Below are 10,065 nucleotides of genomic sequence, written 5' to 3'. Positions count from 1 at the left end.
GGTGGGCTCGTGTTGATGCTTGCCTATGTTTGTGCTTGGATATGTGGCGCGGTCACGTCCGAGTCGGTGGGCTCGTGTTGATGCTTGCCTATGTTTGTGCTTGGGTATGTGTCGCTGTTGCGTCCGAGTTGGATGGGCTCGTGTTGATGCTTGCCTATGTTTGTGCTTGGGTATGTGGCGCTGTCGCGTCTGAGTCGGTGGGATCGTGTTGATGCTTGCCTATGTTTGTGCTTGGGTATGTGGCGCGGTCGCGTCCAAGTCGGGTGGGCTCGTGTTGATGCTTGCCTATGTTTGTGCTTGGGGAAGTGGCGCGGTCGCATCCGAGTCGGTGGGCTCGTGTTGATGCTTGCCTACGTTTGTGCTTGATAGTTCAAAAGAAAAGTTGGTTCTGTTGGGTACGAACAACACTTATTTTCAACGTTATTATTTGATTTTTGCGTGGTCTTGTAAACCAAAATACAATACCACCTGACACAGGGTCAACCCCGTTTTTGTTTATAAATATGTTTGTGCTTGGGTATGTGGCGCGGTGAGGTTCCGTGACAATTGTAAGTGGTGTTTTTGACTCGCACGAATATGGTCGAGTCTGGTATCTATGAACCGCAAATGACGAGTTTAGTAAGTGTGCGCAGTTTCGCTGCGCTAACTTAAACCGCTCGTTTGTTATGTGGGTTTTTCATCTGTACCCACGGGTTCCATCTTAGATACGGCATCCATTTTGTCTCTTGCCCTCAAGTAGCCAGCGAACGGATGCTGTCCGCTTCGCGACCCTGGGATTCCCAAGATATTTGTGGAAGACACGTGTTCTTTGTAAGTGTCTTTATGATGAGGGGGATGATACTGTAAGGCAGATGGCCCCGCTCGAGGCTCATCTCGCCGTGCCGGTTTATTGTCTCAGCCGTGCATCTCATTAGGCACGTCCCTTTGATGCCTGTATCTCGTGTTTCCCGATACCTCCCCTTTTACACCCTTTCCGATCTCCCCACTGTCTCCGTCTTCCTCTGCACCTGTCTTTGTTCCTATTTCGATCTGTTTTACTGCCGATTGGAATGCACTAATGTTGGGAAGATGGGTTTTTACAGTTGGGAACCACCAAATGTTTCCGCACTTATGTTCCGGACCTTATGTGTATCAAAGTGACCAAAGCGACCCCTCTGGGGGATAATGGTGGGAACCGGGTTGTAAACCTTTGTGTACCATGTTGTCCTATGGGTAAAAACTGTATAAAAGGAGCGATCCACAGAACCAATTTGAAGCAGTCTCCCCAAGTTGCACGAGTTGTACTTGTTGTGATATCTGTGTTCCCTGCAGCAAATAAACCTTGAATCTTTGACGTCGAAGGAAGTGTCCCGTGTCTCTGTCGTTCGTACGCCGGAGCAGGTTACCCACGAAAGTTTCAGGTGTTGTGCCCTGGCACCGCTGGGTCTTAAAGAACCCAGTCCTTCAGTTGGCGCCCACGTGGGGCTGCATCAGTGGTACCGGTCCAAGCCCGACGATCGTGAGGAACTTCGTGTGAAATCTCCGAGGGAAGGTGCACTCCGCTTCATCGATCCTGTTGTCGAAATAAGTGGCCCGAAGACTTTTCCCGCGAAGATTCCCGCCTCCTGACGGCTGCGACGGACTGCTGCCCTGACTGTAGACCTGTTTTGGCGCCTGGCGTAGACCTTGGTATAGCGAGACGATTGACGGGCCTTCCTGGAGACGCCATTGATCTTTGAGTTAAGTATTTGTGGGTCGCTCCCAGAGTTCTTGGTTGTTGACACTTTAGCGAGTGTTTTTGTTGTTGACGCTGTGTGAGTGTTTTTGTCGGCGACACTTTGCTAGCGTACTTTGTTGTGTTATTTGACGACTGCAGCCGCCAAAAAACGAGGGTTTTGTTCTTTGCTGGGACTTGGTAAATCCCGTAACCCTTGAAGTTTGTGAAACTCGGCTAGTGTGCAAGATGCCTGGTCGCAGTACTTTGTTTAGTTGTTTCAGACCTTGTGGTACGGATTCCCGGCTGGAGGACTCGTGTCCGATACCTCCGGTTGGAACTCCCACGTATGAACTGTACAGCAAACATGGACTAGGCCCGATTACTTTTAATGAATACTGGATTAAATACACGAAGAAATATGGTGACCTTCGCTGGCCACCACATGGTAGCTTTGAGGCCCCGATCTTAGATAATCTAGAGGTTAAATTGTTCGCGAAAAAGTCAAGGCCGCCCATGTTTGATGCCTTTCGGTTGTGGCGTAAAGAAGCCCGACAGAAAGAAATCAGACAGACTAAGCGAAATCAGAGAGATAGTGCTGGTACCATTGTAAAGAAAGCAGAGCAGTTCCAGCATGATAAGGAGGTTAGGGAAAAGGAAGTGTTTGACAGATTACAGCGTATGACTATAGATAAGTGCTATCCTGCTTTGCCTACGGAGTTGGAAAAGAAGGATGAGGCAGTTGAGGATCCTTTAATGTACTATCTTATGAAATCGCCACCTCCGTACGTACAGGGTACCACAGCCCCTGTGATTCCCCCTGTACCTGTTCCTGTACCTATTCTTCCTCCGCCTGTTCCTCAACCTGCACCCGTTCTTCCGACTGTTCCTGCTCCTTCGTCTGTTGCTATCCCTACTGCTCCTCCGCTTCCACATACTCCTGCTCACGCTACTGCTCCTGCTTTATTAGCCCCTGCTGTTGTTTCTGTTTCTACTCCTTCACTTGTTAGTCCTGTGTCCTACACTTCTCCCTCTACTCGTAGTCGCAATTCTCCTCTTGCGGCTAGCTTCTTTCATTTGCTCGGACCTGTTCTTGGGTCCGCTGGTTCAGATGGTCCTCAGAGACGTAGTCAGCTTCCAGGTAATAGGGAACGTGCTTCGCTATATAATATGGCGATGGGTTGGATGACGCACCCCCTTAGAAATCCACCACGTATTGTACTCGACACGTTTTGTCAGTTCAATATACCAACCCAGAGATTTGTGTTCGAGGAAATGTGCAAGGTCCTTCGCGATCAGATATCGGCCGACGCACCTGACGAGGTGCTGACCGCTTTGTCTGATCTACAGCTCCAGTTCTCGGCTGGACTGATAGTGGATACCAACGTTCGACGAGCCGTTGAGCGGTTGCTATCTTTCCGTCCCACTCCAATACCCCAAGCCTTGTTTGTCGAGGATATTGAAAGACAGCCAGATGAATCTGGTCAATTTCCTATGCGCGAAGTTCCACCAGTGTGGATGCCAGGTGATGCTACTGCTATTCCTATTGTTCCGCCGCATTTCCAGAGGGTATGGATACATCTCCCATGGAAACGCTCAGAAGTGTTACAGGTGAAGCAATCTTTGCCTGACCCTCGCAAAAATCCTGCAGGGTATTACAAGGAATTATCGCAGCTCGTAGACGCTACGATAATGAATCTTGCTGATATCGATATGCTGTTCGGCAATGTCGTGCCTCAACCGGTTTGGGCTAAGATTCGTCAGGAAAATCACGCAAACGAATTAGGTGGTGATTGGGCGGCCATTATAGCGGCGGATGGGTTGCAAGTTGGTGGTGCTAAGCCTGAACAGTTGATTGCTGCTCTCCCTCAAAGAATAATAACGTTAATTAAAACTCTTATGCCAGCTATGAGAGTAAATTGGGACAAATTGTCAGCTTGTAAGCAAAAGAAGGACGAGAGTGTCTCCGATTTCTTTACGAGGTTCGAGGAGGCATTCATCGACCATAGTGGTCAGGATATGAGCACTGAGGGTGGTCAAAGGTTGTTCGTGGATAAATTCGTTTCAAACTTGCTGCCCGATTTGAGCAATAAATTAAAGAATTCGGAAAGTGCATGGGCCGTTTCTACCTCAGCTCAGATATTGGCTACAGCACAGTATTATGAGAATAGAGAGAAAGAGGAGAGCGACCGTGCTGATAAAAAGACGAAAGAGCTAAAAACTAAAGTGCTGCTTCAGCAAGCGTATCCTCCACGTTCGAATCAGAATAATTCGCAACAAAATAGATCGCAGCCGCAATCGAACCGATCCCAAACTCGTAATGACTCCTCTTCCCAAAGATCCTCGTTAGGATACAATCAATGTGCTTATTGTAGACAAGAGGGTCACATTAAATTCAATTGTCCTGTTCTAAACGAACGTAATAGTGGTAACTCATCTAGAGGAGGTCGTGGTGGTTCGCAGCAGGCACCACGTGGTAGAGGTCGTGGTGCTCAGAACGATCGTTCAGATAACTCATCGAATTCCGATAATTGTTTCGATCAACGTGGATCATCGCAAGGACGATCTGCGCAGTACAATGTAGATGATTATTACGTCGATCAGGGAACTGATGACAGTAATTACTAGGACAGCCAAAGACAAGGAGAGGGAGTGGTATCAGTTCCGGTTGATCAGAGAGGGCCTTACGTCGCAGTTGCTACATCGGGCGTCGTTGAGCCTTTTCTGTTGGACACTGGTGCAGCGAAAAGTTCCATTAAGCATTCGAAACTCCCTGGCGCACCTTTGTCTGGCTTAACAAATGTTTCCGTTGGATTCTCTGGCGCCCCCGTTAGCAATCCAGTTTCGTGCCCTTTGCCCCTTAAAATTGGGCCTCGTGAGCTAGAAGCTCCGTTGATTTTAACCACGGGTTGTGGTGAAAATCTTTTGGGCCTGGATTTGCTTAAACGTTTGTATGCAACTTTGTATTGTTCTCCTGCGGGTGTAAAGCTTACGTTGGGAGAGAGGGTTGTCTCTCCCATGTACTTGTCTCTCGACAAGCTTCCACCGGAATTGAGTTCTCTTCCTGCGTCTTTGTGGGCAACAGGTCCCAACGATGTGGGCCTACTTGATATCTCCCCTTATGTTGTTCAGTTGAAATCTAATGTGCGGTTGCCACGTATTCCACAATATCGTATCTCCCTTGATGGTGAACGAGCACTGTTAGCGATCATTTATGATCTGATCGAGAAAGACGTCATTGAAGAGACTCGGGGAAACGTGTGCAACAGCCCTGTACTGCCCATTCTTAAACGTACTGATCCTTCAAAACCGCCTGTTTATCGTTTTGTTATCGATTTACGGGAGGTGAATAAAAATTGTGGTTCCTCAATTTCCTGTTGTGCCTGACATCACGGCGCTACTGACTCTGATTCCAGCTTCTGCATCGTGGTTTTCGGTGATTGACTTGAAAAATGCGTTTTTCAGCATCCCGATTGCCGAGGAGAGCAGAGACCTTTTCGGTTTCTCTCTTGGTGGACGCAGCTTCCGGTTCAAACGCGCTCCTCAGGGCTACTGTGAAAGTCCATCGATTTACAGTCAAGCCTTGAAGGGTCAACTGGATGCGTTTAGGTTGCCGGTCGGTGCGGCCTTAATCCAATACGTCGACGACTTATTGGTGGCTGCTGATACTCAGGACATTTGCAAAATTGCTACGGTGTCGTTGCTGCAACATCTCTGTGAGTTGAATCATAAGGTGTCCCCTTCTAAACTCCAATATTGTTGTCAAGAAGTAACCTATCTAGGTCACTTATTGTCAAAGGAGGGAAGGAGGTTGACCCCAGAGAGAATTGCAGCAATTGCACGAATGGCTGTGCCAACAACCCAAAGAGATGTGCGTGCCTTTTTAGGTATCACGTCGTACTGCAGGCAATGGATTCCTAATTTTTCATTGCTAGCGAAACCATTAGTGGCTCTTACGTGCAAGGATGTTTCAACTCCTTTACCATGGACGGAAGAATGTCAGAAACGTTTTTTTGAACTGCGTGACTCATTATGTTCGGCTCCTGTGTTAGGTACTCCTGACTACAGCAAGCCGTTTACATTATATGTTCACGAGAGAGAAGGTTGTGCTTTGAGTGTCTTAACGCAACCTTTTGGTGGTAAGCAACATCCATGTGCATATTTTTCCTCGACCTTGGACCCGGTAGCTAGAGCATTGCCGAGTTGTTTACGAGCAACAGCGGCAGCCGCGGTCTCCATCCGACAATCAGCAGGATTGGTCATGGATAATATGCTTACGGTGATGGTTCCGCATGCAGTCGATACTCTTTTGAATCGGACGAAAACTCAGCACTTGACGAGTGCAAGGTTGTCTGGTTACGAGTTAACGCTGTTGGCAAGCCACATTCAAATAAAACGTTGTAATGTTCTGAACCCGGCAACTTTGTTACCAATTAGCACAGAGTCAGATGTAGTAGCAGAACATGATTGTTACTTGAGGACGGAAGAAGAAACAAAAGGTCGAGTGGACCTTAAAAACACCCCATTGGAAGATCCGGATGGTACACTGTATGTGGATGGGTCATGTTTTAAGTTGCCGAATGGCGATGTGACTACTGCCTATGCTGTTGTAACGTTGAATACTGTTGTTGAGACTGCAAGATTAAATCAGAATTCTGCCCAAGCTGCAGAGCTGATCGCTCTCACTAGAGCGTGTGTGTTAGCGAAAGGGAAACGTGTGAATGTGTTTACCGACAGCCAATATGCATTTGGCGTCGCGCATAGTTTTGGACGATTGTGGAGAGAGAGAGGTTTCTTGACGTCGCATGGTACGAAGATTCAGCATGGCCAGCTTGTGAATGATCTTTTGGATGCATTGACGCTGCCTAAGCAAGTAGCGATTGTTAAATGTAGTGCGCATCGTAAGGTGACGGATGATGTTGGTCGTGGTAATGCGTTTGCAGATGAGACTGCTAAGGAGACTGCCCGGAACCTTAGCACTCGAATGTACGTGACGAGTTCGGTTAGGTGGCCTACAGAATCGAGTATGTGTGAGGACACTATCGAGAGTGTGAAAGCAATTCAGAATGAGGCCACCGACACTGAAAAGATGAAGTGGAAAGAAAGTACGGGAAAGTTGGATGCGAATGGTTGTTGGATTGATTTGTCGGATCAGAAAAGATGGATGTTACCGGATGCGTATGTGCTGGCCGTTGTGACAATGGCGCATGGGTTAGCACATATTAGCACGAAAGGTATTTGTAAATTGCTGTCCACTGTGTGGAAGAATGATGGTATCACGAAGTGTGCTGAACGTCTGGTGAAGAATTGTATGGTGTGCATGATGTACAATCCTGGCAAAGGAACCCCAACTCCTCCTGGCAGTTTTGCTCCCCCTTCATGTCCCTTTGAGGTGATCCAATTGGACTTCATCCATATGGAGCGATGCAATAACCTGAAATACGTTTTAGTTGTGGTTTGCGCATTCTCCCGATGGATCGAGGCTTATCCTCTCAAAGACAATACTGCTTTGTCCACTGCGAAAATCCTACTGAAGGAATATTTTCCTCGGTATGGAATGCCTAGAGTCGTGTGGTCAGATAACGGAAGTGAGTTTGTGGGTAGTGTGATGAAGAGTGTGTGTAAGGGCCTTGGAATTAATCAGAGATTCCACAGCGCCAATCATCCCCAGTCAGCTGGTTTGGTTGAAGGGTATAACGGCACTCTTAAACTAAAGATAGCGAAGATTCAGGCTACGACTGGTCTTTCGTGGCCTGACGCTTTACCTTTAGCATTACTGTCAACTAGGGCGACTGTACACTCCCGAGTAGGGCTTAGTCCCTATGAAATAGTGTTCGGTCGTCCTGCGAATGTTTGGGGGGTTCCTAGGCCAGGTATTTTCTGTGATCTTGAGTATCCAATGTTGATCGATTATCTTCATGACTTGACTGCTAAACTGAGGTTAATTCACCAACAGGTTCACGAAGCATTGCCGACGCGGACGGAGGGTCCAGGCCACCAGCTCCAGCCCGGAGATTGGGTGGTGACGCGGAACTTTTCGCGCAAGAACAACTTGGACCCGAGGTTCACCGGACCCTACCAGGTCCTCCTTGCCACGAGAACTGCAGTTCGTCTTGAGGGGCGGAAGAATTGGGTGCACGCCACCCACACAAAGAAAGTCCCCATTCCGTTGCCAGCAGACTCGTGGGTGAGGAAAGGCATTGCATCAACTGAAACCGAAGGATTGCCGGCGTTTGTACCTTTTAGCGACGCACAACCTGTCGGAGAATCCTCAGTGCAGCAGAGAGACACTGTTGAACAATTGTCAGCAAAGGACTCAAGACCAGAACATTCAGCTGATCAACAGGACGCTGTCCCTTCAACGGATCCTTTGTTTGACGAATAGACACGTCCTGGGAAAACCCGATACTTTTTGCGATCTAGCACTAAAGACTAATAAAAGATCCTGCTTTGCTGTATTGACAACTGCATTATCCCGTTTTCCGTGATCAGTTTTGAACATTCGTACCATTGTAATTATTTTGTACATATTCATTGAGCTTCGTTCCGAGACATTGTTTTTGCATACATAAATATTGTGCGTTAAAGGCCGTAGGGCCGCGCGCGTACTTCCTTCTGGATAGTAGGTCTTGACGCTAGGTTAAAGGCCGTCGGTTCCTGGGAACTCCTAGGGATTGACTATTGCTACACAGAACGAAGTGCGTCAAGAAACGTTGCGGACGGTCATAGGGAATGGCATTCTCGAAGTTGATGGATTTGGAAGGAGCTCAGGCTCATAGATTCAAGCTGCAGCAACTTAGTCGTACTAAATGTTTTATATTCCAACTATTCGTATTGTTTTTGACTGCTTCTGCATTATTGGCGGGTGGGGTGTATTACACGATGTCTTACTTCTTACCTTCTGCTACACCTACTCCTACCCCTGACCCTAAACTTATCTCCACTGCTTCTCCTCATTCTTTTCATATCCTACCTGAACACGAACAGGCTAGACGTGCAGAATTCCGCAATAATTCCTTTATTCAGCTCCTTCATCAGCATCAGTTAGTGGTTAACACTACCAATTGTTGGGTGTGTGGGTTGATGCCACATACTACAGATAAGGGAATTCCATATCTGGTGTTACCGTATAGTTCCCAAGGGTCTGCTCGAGCATTTCAGACAATGTTTCGAAGCGCACTGGGTTTCCACCCCATTCAAGAACCACGTTCCCCCTACTCTGGTCCTACCTCGTATCAAAAACCTTTGTCGATAGCAATAGAGGATTTAGATAGCGATATCTATGATCCCTCGCTTATTCCCGAAGAAGAGGTACAAGCTTATAGGGTCCTAAGTAGAGGCGAATATAGTGTGTTCACCAGTGAAAAGCAGCTTAAAAGCTCGCCTCCGATATGGGTCGTACCCCACATTGGTAATTTTTGTCTCATGGGTCGTGGCCGAAGATCGCAAGCCCGACTTGGAGCGAGTGCTTGCACTGAAAATTACATTCTGCCGATGGTCTCGTCCCCTGTGTTTCTGGCTGCCAAGGGTACATACTTTATCTGCCATGATCGTGCATACGCATGGTTGCCCGCTGACTTCATGGGCTCATGCTTCATTGCAAATCTGTTGCCTCCGACGTTCACTGTAGATGCCGATTATCATAAGACTAGAGTTGTGAGAGGCGTAATTAGCGTAGAGGACACTGCCGGTCAAGAGGCAGGAGACTTTTTCAAGGGTTTCCTCCCGTTTTGGGGACCTATGGTTAATAGTAGGAACCTGAGACAGTTGACTCGAGTGGTAGAATCGACAGCTAATATTACTGCCAGTGCCCTTGGTAACATCACCACTGAACTTCAGGCGGATAGGCTTATGACGTTACAAAACCGTATGGTTTTAGATGTCATCTTGGCAGATCGAGGTGGGGTATGTAAGGTGATCCATTCGAGCTGCTGCATTTTCATTCCAGATAACGCTCCAACTGTCTATCAAGCCATCTCGAAGTTGCATAAGATCTCCGAATCCATACACGTGGATGTAGGGGATTGGACGCTACTTGGGTGGTTTTGGGGCCTGATGTCGACTTGGGGTTGGAAGATTCTGATGATCATCGGAGTCGTTGTGGCGTTCCTGTTCACGTGTTGCCTTTGTGTGCAGTGCGGTCCTGCCTTATGTGGCCTCTGTGCTACAACGTGTATGAGACAGCCAACTGTTACCAAGGGGACTCGGTTGGACAGAGCCATGCTACAGCAACATCTTGATGGTCTGATGAATATCGAATATGATTCCGACTAGTGCTTGCCTACATGAGGGCAAAAGGAGCGTCTGAGGTTCCATGACAATTGTAAGTGGTGTTTTTGACTCGCACGAATATGGTCGAGTCTGGTATCTAT

The sequence above is a fragment of the Lissotriton vulgaris genome, chromosome 1_1, assembly GCF_964263255.1.
Source record: "Lissotriton vulgaris chromosome 1_1, aLisVul1.2, whole genome shotgun sequence".
NCBI lineage: Eukaryota > Metazoa > Chordata > Amphibia > Caudata > Salamandridae > Lissotriton > Lissotriton vulgaris.
The sequence above is the reverse complement of the archived record's forward strand: the minus strand, read 5'-3'. Positions refer to the sequence as shown.